At 36.8% G+C, this 19,767-nt stretch overlaps 1 long non-coding RNA gene across 1 annotated transcript in view; it reads left to right on the forward strand.

Annotated features, from left to right (window-relative positions):
• Window positions 1–9,558, forward strand: part of LOC140843464 (uncharacterized) — a 258,174-nt gene extending 248,616 nt beyond the window's left edge. Inside the window, exon 3 of the long non-coding RNA XR_012121281.1 lies at window positions 9,104–9,558. This is a non-coding gene — a long non-coding RNA (uncharacterized lncRNA). The remainder of the gene's footprint in view (window positions 1–9,103) is intronic.
• Window positions 9,559–19,767: the final 10,209 nt, after the last annotated feature.

Below are 19,767 nucleotides of genomic sequence, written 5' to 3' on the forward strand. Positions count from 1 at the left end.
CTAGTTATTTTATTCTTTTTGATGCAATTGTGCATGGAATTGTTTTACTGATTTCTCTTTCTATTGGTTCATTGTTAGGGTATAGGAAAGCCACAGATTTCTGTGTGTTCACTTTGTATCCTGCAACTTTGCTGTATTCTGATACCAGTTTTAGTAGTTTTAGAGTGGAGTCTTTAGGGTTTTTATGTACAATATCATGTCGTCTGCAAATAGTGACAGGTTAACTTCTTCTTTACCAATTTGTATTGGCTGTATTTCTTTGTTTTGTCTAATTGCCGTGGCTAGGACGTCCAGTACTATGTTAAATAACAGTGGGGAGAGTGGGCATCCCTGTCTTGTTCCCGATCTGAGGAAAAACTTTCAGCTTCTCGCTGTTCAGTATGATGTTAGCTGTGGGTTTATCATATATGGCCTTTATCATGTTGAGGTACTTGCCCTCTATACCCATTTTGCTGAGAGTTTTTATCATGAATGGATGTTGATTTTTTTTCAAATGCTTTTTCAGCATCCATGGAGATGATCATGTGGTTTCTGTCTTTCTTTTTGTTTATGTGGTGGATGATGTTGATGGATTTTGGAATGTTGTACCATTCTTGCATCCCTGGGATGAATCCCACTTAGTCGTGGTGTATGATCCTTTTGATGTATTTTTGAATTGGTTCTGCTAATATTTTATTGAGTATTTTTGCATCTAAATTCATCAGGGATATAGGTCTGTAATTTTCTTTTTTGGTGGGGTCTTTGCCTGGTTTTGGTATTAGGGTGATGTTGGCTTCATAGAAAGAGTTTGGGAGTATTCCCTCCTCTTCTATTTTTTGGAAAACTTTAAGGAGAATGGGTATTATATCTTCTCTGTATGTCTGATAAAATTCTGAGGTAAATCCATCTGCCCCAGGGGTTTTGTTCTTTGGTTGTTTTTTGATTACCGCTTCAATTTCGTTGCTGGTAATTGGTTTGTTTAGATTTTGTGTTTCTTCCTTGGTCAGTCTTGGAAGGTTGTATTTTTCTAGGAAGTTGTTCATTTCTTCTAGGTTTTCTAGCCTGTTGGCATATAGGTTTTCATAGTAGTCTATAATAATTATTTGTATTTCTGTTGGGTCCATCATGATGTTTCCTTTCTCATTTCTGATTCTGTTGATGTGTGTTAATTCTCTTTTTCTCTTAATAAGTCTGTCTAGGGGCTTAGCTATTTTGTTTGTTTTCTTGAAGAACCAGCTCTTGGTTTCATTGATTTTTTCTATTGTTTTATTCTTCTCAATTTTGTTTATTTCTTCTCTGATCTTTATTATGTCCCTACTTCTGCTGACTTTAGGCCTTTCTTTTTCCAATTTTGATAATTGTGATGTTAGACTCTTCATTTGGGTTTGTTCTTCCTTATTTAAATATGCCTGGATCGCTATATGCTTTCCTCTTAAGACTGCTTGTGCTGCATCCCACAGAAGTTGGGGCTTTGTGTTGTTGTTGTCATTTATTTCCATATATTGCTGGATCTCCATTTTAATTTGGCCGTTGATCCATTGACTATTTAGAAGCGTGTTTTTAAGCCTCCATGTGTTTGTGAGTCTTTTTGCTTTCTTGGTACAATTTATTTCTAGTTTTATACCTTTGTGGTCTGAAAAGTTGGTTGGTAGGATTTCAATCTTTTTGGATTTACTGAGGCTCTTTTTGGCCTAGTATGTGGCCTATTCTGGAGAATATTCCATGTGCACTTGAGAAGAATGTGTAACCTGTTACTTTTGGGTGTAGAGTTCTGTAGATGTCTATTAGGTCCATCTGTTCTAGTGTGTTGTTCAGTGCCTCTATGTCCTTACTTATTTTCTGTCTGGTGGATCTGTCCTTTGGAGTGAATGGTGTGTTTAAGTCTCCTAAAATGAATGCATTGCATTCTATTTCCTCCCTTAGTTCTGTTAGTATTAGTTTCACATATGCTGGTGCTCCTGTGTTGGGTGCATATATATTTATAATGGTTATATCCTCTTGTTGGACTGAGCCCTTTATCATTATGTAATGTCCTTCTTTATCTCTTGTTACTTTCTTTGTTTTCAAGTCTATTTTGTCTGATACTAGTAGTGCAACACCTGCTTTTTTCTCCCTATTGTTTGCATGAAATATCTTTTTCCATCTCTTGACTTTTAGTCTGTGCATGTCTTTAGGTTTGAGGTGAGTCTCTTGTAAGCAGCACATAGATGGGTCTTGTTTTTTTATCCATTCAGTGACTCTATGTCTTTTGATTGGTGCATTCAGTCCATTTACATTTTGGGGTAATTATCAATAGGTATATACTTACTGCCATTTCAGGCTTTAGATTTGTGGTTACCAAAGGTTCCAGGTTACTTTCCTTACTATCTAAGAGTCTAACTTAACTCACTTAGTATGCTGTTACAAACACAATCTAAAGGTTCTTTTCTATTTCTCCTGCTTTTTCTTCCTCCTTCATTCTTTATATATTAGGTATCCATTTCTATACTTTTTGTTTATGCCTTGATTGACTTTGGGGATAGTCAATTTAATTTTGCATTTGCCTCCCAATTGGCTGCTCCACCCTCCCTACCATGATTTTACTACCTCTGGTGACAGCTATACAACCCTAGGAACAATTCCATCTATAGCAGTCCCTCCAAAATAGACTGCAGAGATGGTTTGTGGGAGGTAAACTCTCTCAGCTTTTGCTTATCTGGAAATTGTTTAATCCCTCCTTCAAATTTAAATGCTAATCTTGCCAGATAAAGTAATCTGGGTTCCAGGCCCTTCAGCTTCATGGCATTTAATACATCATGCCACCCCCTTCTGGCCTGTAAGGTTTCTGCTGAGAAGTCTGATGTTAGTCTGATGGGCTTTCCTTTGTGTGATCTTATTTCTGCCTATGGCTGCTTTTAGCAGTCTGTCCTTATCCTTGATCTTTCCCATTTTAATTACTATGTGTCTTAGTGTTGTCTTCCTTGGGTCCCTTGTGTAGGGGGATCTGTTGATCTCCATGACCTGAGAGACTATGCCCTTCCCCAGATTGGGGAAGTTCTCAGCAACTACCTCTTCAAAGACACTTTCTATCCCTTTCTCTCTCTCTCTCTTCTTCTTCTGGTATCCCTATAATGGGAATCTTGTTCCGCTTGGATTGGTCACACAGTTCTCTCAATATTCTTTCATTTGTAGAGATCCTTTTTTCTCTCTGTGTCTCAGCTTCTTTGTATTCCTCTTCTCTAGTTTCTATTTCATTTATTGTCTCCTCCACCGTATCCAACCTGCTTTTAATACCCTCCATTGTGTTCTTTAACAATTGGATCTCTGACCTGAATTCATTCCTGAATTCTTGGATGTCTTTCCATACCTCCATTAAAATGTTGATGATTTTTATTTTCAACTCCCTTTCAGGAAGAGTCACGAGGTCCATATCATATCATTTAAATCTTTCTCAGGAGCTGTATTAATAATTTTACTCTGGACCAGGTTCCTTTTGTGTTTCATGTTTTGTATATGGCGCCCTCTAGTGTCCAGAACCTGTAGTCTCTAGAGCTGCTCAGGCCCTGAAACAATGTTGGGGCTCACAGGGGAGTGGTACTTGTGCTTGGGGGGAGGAAAGAGCTGTTCCCCGCTTCCCGGCTGCTGTGCCTGTCTCCACTGCCTGAGCCAGTGGGCCTGGCACACAGTTATGTTTTTGTCCCTGAGCAGCCTGATATGGATCCCTGCTTTCCACAAGCAGCCGGAATCCCAGTCTCCCCAGGAACTCTGCCTGTATTAACTTTCCAACCCAGTAATCATGCAAGTGTCATGAAAGCACCATGAAGTGTATGTTTGTGCTCCCAGAGCAGATGTCCGGAGCCAGGTATTCAGCAGTCCCCAGCCTTCCATGCCCTCCCTGCTCCATTTCTCTTCCTCCCGCTGGTGAGCTGGGGTCGGGGAGGGGCTCGGGTTCTGGGAGCCACAGCTCTGGTACGTTACCCCGTTCGCTGAGGTCTGCTCTTTCCTCCAGGTGTGTGCAGTCTGACCCATCCTCTTTCCTGTTGCTCTCTCAGGATTAGTTGAGCCAATTAAATTTTCTAATTGTATCCAATTTTAGGAGGAAGCCTCTGCCTCTCCTCTCAGGCTGCCATCTTTAATCCTATCCTAAACTCTTTCTTTTATAAGAACATAAAATAGTGTGGCAAAGAAGTAAACTCACAAAAGGATATGTGGAACATTTTAAATTACAGATGCCAAAAAACAATGAAATTCATTTATAGTACATGGTCACAAAACAATGTTCTGTGCACTTATTCATAAAATATCTTAAGTGCACACGTTTGTTTAATTTTAGTATTAAGAAACATCAAATAGGAAATTCTAATGCATTTATATTGTGATGCATATATTCTGTGGATAGGATTTCAGATTGCATTTTTTAGTTTAAGAGCCAGAGACAACTGGAGAAGAAAAACAGAATCAGCTTTCTGTGCTTCTGAGGATTAAAGGAAGTAGCAACAATAGAAAATTGATGTTCCAGTAGTGGCTTCAATCTTTTGTCAGTGGTCAGTGGGTTTTGATTGCTCCTTCAGGAATTAAATAGTCGAAGAGGAGTTAAAACAGATTTTAATTTAACATTTCTGCCCAGGAGAGTGAACTGAGCAGACACAGCTTCCAGCATGAGGAAGACAGCAAGATAGCTTGAACAGCTCGCCTACGAGCAGGACAGATCAGTGTCAGCTGGTAGGTGGTTCCTCACTGGTAGACATCTGAGTTGGAGCTATATTCCAGAACACCCTTGCACTAGTTCCTGGTCTTTACCCCTGCAGTTGTACTTAGGATGTCAATAGATAGTCAAAGGAATGCTTTTGTTCTGTGTTCAAGTATTTTAGAAAGCATTAAAGTGAGATAAAGTTACTTGCCTCTCTACAAGATGTACAACTTAGCCAGAAAAAGGATGTAACTTTTTCTCAATTTGGAACCATGTGGACCAATTAAATATTACTTAGTTTATACCTGGAAGTATTTGGAATTTGTATTTAATTTCTGACTTTTCAAGAAAGAGCACAGCGTTTCATCAGTTGAGAAGTTTCCTGAAAGTTTGGAAATGATTGAATGTCTTTTTCAAGGTCTTCACCCATCACCTCAATTATGTATAATTTTTCTATCTGTTGCTTATTATACCTGAGACTCATTTATATTACCTTACATTTGTCAACATTAAATTTCCTTTGCCACATGTCAGCCTACTTAAGGAGCAAATTCAGAGTGTATTAGAATGCAGTAGATGTGAATTTGAACATCACTATTTAACTCTTTCTTCCTAATCTCTAAACTGAAAAACCCCAACATATTAAGAAGAAGTAAATGTCTAATATCCTTAATTACAATAAAATGAAAAACTGGAATAGAATACAGTCTGTAGAAGAATATCTTTGACTGAAGAATATTTATGTTTTTGTTATTTAAAGTCAACACTAGTTTTTAGTATTTCAGTTTAGCCACATTGCTTTCAAAATATCAGGTCTGAGAGGAAATCACAATATGTTAATTCACTAGTAACATTAAAGAAACTGACAAAATAAAAATGGATACACTTTAAGAAGTAAGCCTATAAATAAATGGAATAAATTTCAATAACCAGTAAATTTTGCTTTATATTTAAAGTTTATTTCAATCATAATTAAGAAAGAAAAGCAAATAATTTGCCATTTAAGGAAATATATAACCATAACTATTGAGCAAGTAGGGAACAAAATATTAATATATAAATCAGGAAACGTTGATTATGTACAGCTAAAGTCTTAAAGGAATTAACTTATGTTTATGAAAGTACTTAAGATATATGTAGATTTTGAGGAAGAGAATATAAGGTTTTCAAATTATTAGAATGTGTGCTAGTAACTTATGTTTATGTGAATATCTCAGTCGCAGTTTAAAACTATTTTAAAATTTAAAATACTGATACAAGCACATGTAATTGGATTGCTTAGGAGGAGCCTGTATTGGTAGACTGTTCTTGGAATGAGTCCAAGCTAATGCATTTAAAAGATTAAGAGGATCTATAAAAATATGTCATTTTAGAAGAATTGCCAGATAATCAGACTATGTAATAAAGTGCGTGCACTCTGTATACATTTTCTGGCCCTAATTATATTTCAAAAATTATTGAATCTTGATCAGAGGTGATTAGAAAAATATATATTTTCCCCAAAGAATTGAAAGTTGGGCCTTAAAGAGATATTTGTACACCATGTTCATAGCAACTTTAGTCACAACAGCCCAAAGGGTCAAGTGCCCCAAATGTTGATCAACTGATGAATGGATAAGCAAAATATGGTAAACTGCACATTTACCACACAGTGGAATATTATTCACAGTGGTATAAAAAACACAGTGGGACATTATTCAGCCTTAAAAAGAAAGAGAATTCTAATACATACTACAACCGGATGGACATTGAGGACGTTATGCTGAGTGAAATAACCCACACACAAAAGGGCAAATACTATTAGAGTCCACTCATATGAAGTCCCTAGAACAATCCGGTTCATAGAGGTAGAGAGTAGAATGGTGGATACCAGAGTCTGGGGGCGGAGAGGAATGGAGGCTAATCATGAATGGGTCAAGTTCGAGCTGTGCAGGATGAAAACAGTTCTGTACCTGGACAGTGGGGACGGTCGCACAGCAATGGGAAAGCCCTTAATGCCACTGACCTGTACACCTAAAATTGGTTAAAATGGTGAATTTTACATATGCGTATTTTGCCAAATTATAAAAATACATACCTATATCTATATATAGTTTTACCATTTTATGTCATGTTAACTTAACATTTGAATATTATCTTATTATATAGGATATAAATTTTATGTCATTGTGGTTTAATTGTTTGAAGCACAGAGAACACATACATAAACTAAAATTATTGAAGTTTTATTTAATTCAGTTGATTGCTTACTCTTGACCTATAGAATCTTGAGTGATTATTTGATTTTGAAATAATGAAAGGCACAAAACCTATGATAGAACTAAAATCATAATAAATAAGAAAATTTGCTAGATCCACTCTATGAAAATCTACTTAGGAAAATGTACTTCCAAGTAATAGCCACACAGAATGCTATTGTTGTTTGTTTTACGGGCATTAGTTGATGCAAAGACATGCAAATGTGTAGAAAGAGGAGGAGGAGGAAGAAAAAGTAAATTGGCCATTTCGTGTATTCAGTGAGTGACAATCACATTGTATGAAATATGTTGCAAATAGGCTCTTGGCCAGTATTTCCCTTTGGGGTGGTATTTGTTGAGTGGTATTTCAGATTGCAAAGTGATATTCAGTCATGGGTACTAGTGAAATGCACCTGTAACACAGAGCACCTTCAAGGCAAAGATTTTTCATTTTGGAGCTTGACTGGTGCAGTAATGTCACAGACTTCCAGGAGCAGAGAAATCGATCTGTGTGCTGGGTTTACAGCAGAGGCGCCCTGGGATTTATCCGACAGGTGAAGTGATCCCAGCCATTTTTCCGGCTATGCCTCTACAGCTCTCTTCAGACTTTTCAATAGAAAAAACCTGGCAAATGCAGCAAAGGAGGAAGAGAAAGAGTAAGAAAAAAATAGAAGTCAAATGTTAAAAAATAAAAGTAACAGTGAATGTGAACTCTCTGACCTTAAATAAAAAGAAAAAAATGTACAAAGTATGGTGCTGAATAAAACCTGATGGGAATAAAGAGAAAGTTTTGGTTCATTGCCTGGGTAGGTGGCTTAATACACCACATGTAACGGTGGGTCCTTTTTCAGCAAGTTTTTTTATTTCACTGCAATTTTAGGTCCAGGACAGACTTCACCAAATGTCTTACAAAGTTTTCTAATCAATTAGAGATATACAAGGATCTTCTCATCATCTAAATCACATACTGTAACATGTAAAAAATTTGGAAGTAAGTTCTGACAAATTCACAAGGAGTTAGAACTTTCAAGATATTTCACAGAGAAATATAGTTAAGGAAAACAAAATGTACTCTCTCTAATTTATCTTTATTTAGCCATCACTACTTACTAAGATATTCTCTATTTTGAAAACATTTAGTATATATTCTAAATTTGGTAAAACATGTGAAATGTTCAATGTTTGAAAGATCTACTACCAGCACTCTAGTAAAATACATATTCTTACTATAATTGTTTCTGTGGGTAAGAAGACATGGCTTCAATCTGTGGTAAAGAATAAGGAAATAAAGGTGGTGATTTTTTTTTATTGAAGTATGTTACAAACTTGGAAAAGGCTCAGATCTTAAGTGTACATTTCTTACTTAATTTATACTTGTACACAATGGCACCAAGAAGGGTAAAAATATGGCTTCCCAGAAGACAAGATCATGCCCTTTCCAGGCAATAGCCCTCAACCACCCCCACCCCAACACCACTGGTAAACATTGCTAAAATTTGTTTCGTAAGTTAATTTTCTTGTTTAATAACTTCATATACATGGAAACTTACTCATATTATGTCTGTGGAATTCCTTATATTGTTGTGTCTTCAGTATTACAAATAACAATACACATTCTCTACTGGTCTTTATAGAAGAGCCTCACTGAAGTATAACTGAGTCCATGTCACTGTGCAGCTTGATAAAGGATGACACACTGACACATCCCTGAAACAATCACCAAAGTCAAGATAATAAATATATTGATCACCTCCAAAAGTCTGATCAAGACAGAAACTGATGCCCCTGAATTAGGAGAAGCTACATCTTGGGTTTGGGGAGCACGTGCCCGCCCGGCCCTGTGCAGGCTCCAGGTCCTTTGGGTAACGGTTTGCACAGCTGGGGTAGTTTCCTCCTGCAGGTGTGCTGGTCAGCACTCAGCTGAGGACCCTCAGAGACTCCACGGGCCTCTGCTCTCGCCACTCTGCCCGGGAGCTCTGGTCCCCCGGCTCCCTGGCTCCTGGCTTCCTCTCCTCGCGTCAGAGCAGCTGCCAGGGCTCTGCCCTGCCTCCCCTGCCCGCAGCACACCCGGCCGGCCCGGGACTCTGTCCAGGCGTGACCAGAGCGGTCACAGGGCCCAGCGCATTGTTTCCCACCTCTTGGAGATCATTTAATGGACACTTCCTCGTTAGAGACTGATCCCTGACAACCTCCTTCTTTGTCCAAGTTCCCCCCTCAGGGTCATGTCCTAACTCAGGCAAACATGAGCACAAATGGACCAACTCCACTGTCGGGTGGGATTACCAGCTGGAAAATGTCCCCTGACCCTGCTGCGTCTACCAACGGTGACTGCTGAGGAGCCCGTAACCCCTTCCTTCAGATGCTCTCCTAGCCTGCATCACCTCACCAAGGGGAAACTCACTGCCTCCATTGGTCCCTTCAAGGACTGAGGGACGTCTGCACTTCTGTTCTCCGCGGTGTTCTCTTTAGAGTTCGTTCTTGCCTGATGGAAGAAAAGAATCCAGAGATGTCTAGTAAAACTCAGGCAAATTCTGTGACTGTTAAAGTGTTGAGGTGTAAAATCCATCGCGTTCCGTGTTTTCCCTTTCTGTTCCTCCTGCCCCACTGAGACCTTCTGGTCACTTCCAAGGTGTCAGGAAACAGGAGGGAGAAGGGCACAGGGGGTCCCTAGGCTTTCAGGCACCTTGAGTAAGCCACGTTTTTATACTGTGACTGTTTGGTTTGAAGGTCTAGACGTTTGCTTTTGTCAGAGCCTGGAGATGATTGAGCCCAGAGGACGATTAAAAGTTAATTAAAAAGCACACCAACAGGCTTGACACCAGAGTGGCAGCTTATTATTTGCGAAGACAAATGAAATAGTTGCATGAATTGGGATGCTTTAAAAGAAGCAATAAATTCATTCCTTTCTTTCAGTAAAGTAATGGGAAAAAAGTTAAAACCAAGAATTCTTTACAGATTTACATCGAGAAACCCCTGACTGGGTCAACTAGAAATGTTCATTACTCTCATGATCTGCAGAGATCTCATATTATTCTCCTCTTGGACTGACCTCACTTGTGTTGAAAAGTCACTACATGAGGATGGGATGAGCAGAAAAGAAGCTAGTAAAGAAAAAAAGATTCATATTTATTATAACAATGCAAAAATATCCAAGATCTATTTCACTTCTACTGCGCACACACACACACACACACACACACACACACACACACATTTAACTTTAATGTTTTAATACTATGAACAGTTTTGAGTTGGAATATGAAAATCTCAAACTCTGAAAAATTAATGGTTATATTAGTTAACAACAAATGACACGAAGATTAGCAGCTTAAACACAAAAATTAGCACTTCCTTTATCTCTTGGTTTCTGTGGCATCCAGACGTGGATCGAGGGCAGTGTCTGCCTGTGAGTCTGTGGAAGGGCTGTGACCATGATGTCCTCCAGGACTAGCGTCTCCTACGAGGACATCACTAAGATCTCTCCCAGCATGGCTTGTGTGGGCTCTGACAGGGTTCTGTTCATGAAGGGCTGCTACCTGGGGGCCACAGGCCCTCATGGGCTGTAGGCTAAGACTACCCTCTAGTCTTTGTCCTTTGGGCTTTGGTTCCACAAGACCAGGAAGAGAAAGAGTCTGCCAGCAAGTGGGAAGTCACAATCTTGTGTAACATAATCGCATGTGAGATGCCATCAACTTTGCCTTTATCTATTGATAAGATGAAAGTCACTAGATGCAGCCTAGTGAAAGAGAGAGCCGGCAAGCGGCAGCAATTTGCTCAGGAAACCAACCCCCTTATCTGAAAGAAGTAACCCAGGAGACCAGCCCACTCTGCAAGACTTGCAGGAAGCCAGGTTGCTATGTTAGTGACAATCCAGGAAGCTGCTCAGCAACTTCTGTAACAACTGGCTCCAAATGGCCAGGACTTGATCAATAACTGGCAGCTTCTCTAATTTTTGTCTCTACTTCCAATTTAGGACCAACCAGAGAAGGTCAAATATGCTCCCCTAGCCAGGCTGACAGCTGCCTATAACCTTTCTGGGGGTACCAGGCATTCCCACTCCACTGTCTGCCTCTCAGGATCCGTGGCTGACTCCCTTGCTCTAGGGAGCTGAGAATAAAAAGCCTTTTCTTTTTATCATTTGGTTGCTCTTTATTTCCACACCAAAGGTGCTGACACAGGGATGCACATGCCATGCGGGTGTCTTAGACATCTGAGTACCACAGAGCTTAAGCAGACATTGTAAGTGTAGTAGATGGACAAAATTTAAGTTCCACAAAGAGAAATGTTCTTAAGAGGGATGTGTGACACAGAAGATTAAGAAAGGCGATGAGTTTTGTCACAGGAATAACCTGAATATGGCAGGTTTCCACATTAAGAAGCAATGAATAGAAGCTTCAAAAATAAAATGATTACAAATCACAGTTGACCCACCAGGGCAATTCTGACTACTGTTGCATCTGTAAAAACATTTAGCTTTTTTTTTAGATCTAGACATATAGCAGCTGATGTGATGTTATATTTTAAAATACCATCCTCTAGAACCCTCTGAGAATGTTTCTTTCCCTGTTAATCCACAATAACCTTACTAAATAGCCAGCTAACATGAAACAAAGAGGGGCAAGGGCAGGGAAAATGATGACACGCGTAATACCCACCCAGCCCAGTTACCTCTGGCAACATTGTGGGGCAGCGATGCATCTGTGTACGCTCTATCGTCGCTGATACATTTTAGCTACTTTAATTACGAGGCCCTTCTTTGTCATTAAGAACAGTAAAATATCAGTAGAATCTATGTATTTATGTATTATGGAGTGGTTTCTCCCCCCAGCATATCCTGATGAGGATATATTAGAATGAATAATACTAGGAGCAGATATTTCCAAGTCTCTCCAAAAGTATTTCTACTTTTAATATTATACATAGTCTCCCCTTATATCATTTTTAATTAACTAAATGAATCTTATTCGACTGAGGAAACAAAAATTAACCTTGCTGATATGAATTTGCTGCAGTAGTATACTTCTCTCTAATAAAACTCTTGTAATTTCTTTATACATACTTTATTATTTCCTTTTGGAAAAGTAGATTTGTTTATTAAAACAGATGCTAAATTTTGATTTTTTTGAGACGTACTTATGAATTACCAAGAATTCATTGCTCCAAAATGCTTAGGCCGATTATATTCCCGCTGTTTTCCCATTCAGTCACGTTTTTTTTTCTGCAAATCGCAGGAAGATAGTCATCGTCATTAGATTCTTGTAGCTCCTTCTAGAATTTGTCATGTTTGTGCACTGTATTCTATCATTAATATTTTTATTTACCATCATACCATGGTGTTTTGAATAACATAGCCTTAGAATAACTCTTGAAATCAAATAGTATTAACTCTCCTAGTTCTTTTTTTCATTTAGTTTTGTTCTTGTAATTTTTTGGACACTTTTTAAAATAAATTTTCATTAAGGTACATACAATAAAGTGCACAAATCTTGGTGTATAGAAGGACACCCACTGAGTCACTTTTTGATTGTTATTGGATACTATCATTTTTTTCATTTTCACTTTTTCAAAAGTAAAATACTTATTAATTTTTGCATTTACTTCATATTTTTTTATTATTGATGAAGTTTGAAGTTTTTGCCTTGTAATTTGAACTTGCGTTTCTTCTTTGTGAGTGATCATGTCTTCTGATCATTTTCCTGTGGCAATTTTTCTCCTTTCTGATTAGCATTTAAGAAATTTATTTTTTAAATGTTTTAAGGATATGATATGAAGCTCAGGCCTGCGTTTAATGTTCCTTTTATAATTTCTAATGATTTTTTCATAGTATTTCAATTTGGATGTTATTGAGCAACTGAAATGTGTGCATTTAGATTGTTTACACAGTGAAATCTGTCAGTCATCACACATTGTAAGAGGCTGTTGATGATGTCATTATTACATGTTTTGGATTGCATTTGATGCCATGTTTGCAAAGTCCAGCTCTATGGAGAATATGTTACCACCCTTTCTATTCTACCATTGACCTATGTGTTCATATTCCTGGATTGTATCTGTTTATAAAATACTCAACATGCATAAGTGATTAGCAACGGAAGTCTACTTATTCGAAACCCAGTTCTTTACATCTCAAACTAACTGCCTTTTATCCTCTATTTCAATGACATTATGTCATTATAAAGACACTGATCGGCCCCTCCTTATACGTATGCTCATATATATGATCAGTTATAGTTGCCAAGGGGATTAATTTGTGCCCATCCCTATATCAAGCAGAGCAGGCTTCTGTATTACCAAGTCTAGCCTATATTACAGGGAATCAAAGTGTGGTGTCTTAATGAATAATAACAAAAATAGAATAAACCAAACCAAACCAAACCAGTGACCAACCGGGCAGAATGAAAGTACATGTTAACTATACCTGGCCGTGCTTTCCACTCCTCCTGCCACTGCTATAGTTCAGACCTGATATTTTTACTTAAATTGCTTTGGCATATGGCTTAATAATCTCAGTGCCTCCCATTCTTTTCCTCTGATTTATTTAACACTCTAGCACCAGCGTGAGATTTCTAAAACCACAAATCTAATACTGTTGCTTGCACGGTTGAAATTACTGTTTATCACCATTGTTTTTAGGAAAACATGTTAGTTCTTTTACTGGTTATAGAAAGCCAGTGATGAACTCCATTCATTGTTCACCTCTCCTGTATTACATCTCAAAGTCAAAGCACATCAAAATTCCTGAGCTTATTAGAGCAGGTAAAGTTGCCTCTCACCTAGTGGCACATGAACAAGATTCTCCACAGAAATGTACTTTAAATCCAATTTATTTTTTCTGCCACAACATTGAGTTGACCTTAATTACAGCATTTATCACAATCTATCCTGTTGACTTGTTCACAGTCCACTAGATACAGAAGGTCCCTGAGGGCAGGGACCACATTGCTCATCCTTGTGACAAATGCCCAGTGGCCATCACGGAGCAAGGGCTCAGAAATGATTTTCTGGGGATGCATGTGCGAATGTGTGGATGGAGGCATCGTGGTTAAGGGAGAACCTCCTGTCCATGGGGTTGAGTTTCCATGAAGCCATTTCTTCTAAACTCCACTTTGGTTTCCTCTCCTATATTTCTCACCACAAGGAAGAAAAACATATGTGATCAGTAAAATCAATAGACGATAATAAAGCAGGTAGCAGAGTCTTTTCTCAAACCCATTCCCTGTCAGTTCATGATCTAGATGACACGCCGGAATATGTATTTTTTCTGCTCTCCACCATAAAGCAGGCATTCACCTACCTTACAACGAAGACCTGATGTTTTCCTATGTGGGAAGAAACTGAATAATCTTGAAACTGAGTGTCCTGCTCTCCAGGTTTGCCAATTATAACTGATTTTTTTCCACCCATCTGATTCACATGCTTCTTTCAACTTGTAAACTCAATGTGGAAAGAAAGGGATTGTTTGATTGGAACTTGAGCTCAAATGATTGTGTAAATTTTTCTTGATGCTGATAATATTTTTTAAATACTCAAACAAAACTTTTAAATGTAAGATTATCTACAGTGGCGTACTTTTGCTGGCATGTTGACGAGTTGGATAATAAGCTAATAGCAAATTGACTTACTTTGCTTAATTCTTTTGTTTGTGGAGATGTTCTCTGAGCTACATTGTCTGCTTATTTCTTCCTCACCTATACGACAGTTTACCTTCCATGTAAAATGTGAACTGCATTCTTAATACAGAATTACAAAACATTGTTATAACATTATTAATCTCCAAGTCTTCCATTTTGTTAAAACATTGCAGAAAGGACGAACTAGCACTCACAGGAATGAATATTACCTGAATCCTCATGTTAACTCTTCTAACAAAAAGAATGAAAAATAAAGAAAATAACTCACTTTACCATCTGAGCATGTATTTACACGTGTGAAGAATGAAAAAAATGTCCACAGTGAGATTGTACATTATAAATTTGAATATGTTTGAGTTCGTGTATTCATAAGGGCACACACCTAGCCAGGCATGTGAAGAGATAGTCAAAAACATGTCAAGAATACATGGATTGGTCATTTCTTGCTGTGTAACAGCTTCAAAATCTTAGTGGTTTGTATCAACAAACATTTTTTTTTCACTCACTGGTGAGTGAGTGGTTGGAGTCTGGCTGATTTTGTCTCGCCTTGGCTGGGCTTGCCTACCGCTGTGAGGTCGCTCCACTGTGTCCTGTTTTGCGGACCAGGCCCTCTCCACGGCTGCAGGGCATATTCTTCTCACAGCAAACAGTAAACGTACAGAGGGCAAGCAAAGTAACACACTTATATTTCAGTCTATTCTTTTGTTCATGTCATGTCTCTTAATATTACATTGGTCAGAGAAAAATCACATGCCCAACCTCCACTTACGGGAAAAGTACTACACATGACAAGGAAGTAAAGAATTAGAAACAGTGGTGTAAGCCGTATGTGGAGTATGTCTGAAGCAATAGGAATTTAGGTAATTTTATTCTTGCACTTTTTTTTAAAAAAAAGGAAGAAACGTTGTTTAGTGACTTTCATAAAGTTGGAAGATGGTAAGTGATTGAGGTAGACCCCAGTCCGTATCTGTTTGATCCCAAAATTCAGGCTTTTACTTCTTTATGCATCATTTCTCTAAGTAAATAGCTATCCACATTTGAAAACATATATTCCCTTTTTGAATTCCAGTATATTTAGAACTTCATTGAGTTTTATTGTGACATGTCTACAGTATTCTTTTGAAAGATTTTTAACTTATTATACTTTGTACATTTTTTCTTATTTTTATACTGCTAATGTATATATTTTGAGAGTATGGTATTAAATGCATTTGCTTCTTCTAAGTATCTTGCCTTAGTTGAATTCTCAATGTTGACAGATACCTGAGAAGATACCTAATCATCCCCTTGAAAAATGCTTGAAATTCCTCCATTATAAATCCAACAAGCATCAACTGACTTTCATGTGAGTGGTCAAGAGTCTATGTATATTTATCCTTACATAACCCCTCGCATGAAGTGCTCAGGTAATCACGTGCATCCACTTCACCTTGTGAACACCGGGTATCATTAGCAATCTGACGAATAGGGTCAGAAGCACCTGAATTCAGACCCTGGTTTCGTGGTTTACCACATTGCTCTGGTGCCTAACATCTCTGTCTGGTGAAATGTATATAACACAAAAGCTCATGCTCACCCCAGACCACTTTTGTGAAGATTATATGAGATTTCTTATGCAAAGTAGCTGGCACAGAATGCACTTAATTGGTAATTTTAATATTAAACTTAAATTTTATCTTTGATGTTTAGGAAAAGCATGAAAGCTGAAGTTCAAAATTATCTACTCACATAATTATGTATTTATACAGCAGTTATTTCACTTGCATTTTACTGCTGATATTATAATGTACCCCATTTATAATTCAGTGCTAAAAAACAAAAAAAGAAAAGAGAGTGTGTCATCCATTGCAAAAATTATTATACTCAACACAAACAAGCAATTTTAGAAAAAGTGAGAATCAACACGCAATCTTTAGATATCTGTACTAAATTTTCATTCAAAATGTTTTATATTTTAAAAATCCTATACATAGGATAAATCAAAATCAAAACTTAGAAATAGGAATTCTGAGTGTATTGCATCTCTTAACAAAAATTAGTCATATTGTTTCACAAAAGGAAAAAATTAATGTCTGATTGGAAACAATTATTAAATTATTAAAAATAATTTTAGAATATACAATTTCAAATAATGTAATTTGAACTCAACGATCAAAACAAATCTGACCTTCTAAATTTATGTTACACTGTAGATAAATATTTAATTTTTTAAATTATCAATATTGTTTGAAATATAGAAATATATTATTGGTGGTTGTGGAATAATCATAAAGATGTTTTTCTCAACTCTAATTTACACATGTATATACTCATATATTCTTCTAATATGTTTATAATACATTATTACACTTTATCACTTGAATTTAATTCATGGTAATGACTAAAAATGGCTTAATTGTCCTAGTACCATTTTTATTTTCCCACTGATATAAAATTGAAGTATTCTGAATATAAAATTCATATAATCATAAATCTGTATTTTGCCACATAATCTACGTTGTCAATCTGCATGATTCATTATTTCTTTGTTTGTATTACTGGAAATTTTTAATAGTTTGATACAGGTAGAGCAAGATGCCTTCTTTTATATTTTATCTTTCCTAATTATCTGTTTTAGTTATTTTTCAAAATTAATGATGTATTCATCATTTTAAACTTTTGTTTTTTTTAAACTTTAGGGTGTTTATTGCTATCCAATTACATTTAAGAAAATTAATATACTTTAAATGTTTTACCATTCAAGCAAAATGTATTGATCTATTTATACAATTCTCTCATTCTTCTGCACATTTTTATATATATTGAGTATATATTTATGCACATATATTTATATATTATACATATATAAATATATATTTATAAATACATATTCGTATCTACGTATATAATTCTTTCATTCTTCTGCACATTTTTATATATATTGAGTATATTTTATTCTCATTTAAATTGTATTTATTATTGCAAATGGAATTTTCCCCAGTAAACTAATTTTTGCTATATATGAGGGAATCTATCAATTTAGATTATTTTAAAATAGAATACTTCATATACATTCTCCCATTTTACCTTATTATATTGATATTTTATCATTTTAATGTACATATTTCTTTTATATTATTTATCTGTCTAATTGAATTGGTTAGAACTGGCACAACACCATTAAATTAGAAAAAAATAGGGGAAACTTCATCTCGTTCCTTAATCAGCACGCGTCTCATGTCTTTAAGCATCTGCAGTTTAGTCTACACTTTTCATCATGCTAAGTATTTGTATTTTCACATTTTTGTGGACTATTTCATGAAGGATGCTTTTTCAGTCACAGTAAACATTTTAATATTTTTCTTGTGTTTACCTGTTAATATTGTGAAATATAATTAGTGAATTTCTTAGTTCTGAATAATTCCTACTTTTCCAAAATAAATCCTATTTGTTTGGGTGTATTATTCATATGATGTTTTATTTGGTTTTATTGTTAATGTTTTATTTATGACTTTGAATCAATATTTATAAGAAAAATATTCTCTATGTGCCATCATGTCAGCATTGCACTGTTTTGTAAATATATTGAGGAGCTATCTTTCTCCTGTGTGCTGCCTACAAGTATAGTGTAGAGTTACCTATTCTAGTAAGTTTATAAAATGCACCTATGAAACCCTCTGGATATGGAGAGAGGGGAGAAACTGAAAGGCTCCTGATTTTTTGTTTTTTTTACGGATCTTGATCTGCTTATATTTTCTAATTCTCCTGAGTCATTTTCCTCTAATTACATGGGGCTTTTTTCCTCTGCATTTACTGCAATGCTACCATATTACCGTTCTTGATTTGAAAGTATTCAGTTTGTGTTTTTAAATCAATAATTTATTGTTCACTAATTAAGTGCCGGTCACTCTGCTGAATGCTCGGAATTGAGAGCTGATTAGAAAACCAAGGTCTCTGCCTTCATGGGGTTGACATGCTAGACTGCAGGGCACCTGGAAACGAGCACATACAGGGCAAGCCGATGGTGGTTCTGGGGAATCACTGTAGGACGCTGCGTCAAAGAGGGGTTCGGGAGGGCGTCTCCAGTGATGTGGTATCTGGGCCAGTCGGCGAGAGCAGTTGGGGGAAAGGAATGACATGTACAATATCCCCAATGTGGGAAACAGTTTAAAATTTTCAATAGTAGAGAAAAAAGCTAGTCAAGCCATAAGTAAATGACATTCAAGTCATTTTTGTCAATATGTACGACCCATCCAAACAGGGGCCTCTATTAACTGACCTCTTCCTATCCTAAGAAGATGCTACATTTTATTAACCTCCAAACTCATAACCATGCCTTTGACATGAGTCACTATCCTCTGCACATTTTCACATGGTCACTATGTATGTATTAGGGAGCTATCAGTGTAGCTTACTTTAAATAGAATACTTACTAAATTCTCTCATGCTTTACATTATTGCCTTGATTTTTTTGGACCACTACTACCATTGCTACAACTTCCCCTCTAGAGTTACTAGTCACATCTAAACATTGGTCCCATCCTGCTGTCCCCCAGCTTACCAGCAAATGCACCGACCCTAACCAGTGCTGAGCCGTTTGGGTTGTAGCACATCCAGCATTGATTGCACTGTTTCCCTCACTTCCCTGCGCACCCAACTTAAATTTCTTACAAGTACACAAGACAGCGTTCTCAGTAAAGCATTTAGAGTGGCAGTGCACTACTCAGTGTTGAGTAACCTGTTGTTCTGCTTATAATTTCCTGGCTTTCCATCATGTTGCCATTGTTCAAGAGCTATTCTACCTTTACCATGTGGCCACACCAGGACAAAATAGTTACTGAAAACTGAAGCTCATTTCTGTTTTTAACCTCTGATTTTCTTATTGATCTCCATATCACCAGTTATATTAAACATCCTTCATAGTAAGAATTATAAAAGAAAACCACTTAACTAATGAGATTTTTTTTTTTTTTGTACAATACAAGACTCTGAATACCTCACTTTTTCCTTCTCACAACTAATTTATGTGCACTGGAGATTGTTATGGTAAGGTCTCTGCAGCCCTTTAAGCTTTTTTGAAACGCTTCAAATTCTTTTTAGACTAAATCTATCCATGTGACCATATTCACGTTCCATCCTTTCTTTTGGATTTGAGACATGTCGAAAGAGCATTTCGATAGAGAATAGTTTTAAGGAGAAGGGAAGAGGCTACAGTGCAACTCATTTTGGAAGGATCAACTATTTTTCAATAGAAAATAGATTGAAAACCAAC

Source organism: Manis javanica, chromosome 9 (genome assembly GCF_040802235.1).
Source record: "Manis javanica isolate MJ-LG chromosome 9, MJ_LKY, whole genome shotgun sequence".
NCBI classification, from domain to species: Eukaryota; Metazoa; Chordata; class Mammalia; order Pholidota; family Manidae; genus Manis; species Manis javanica.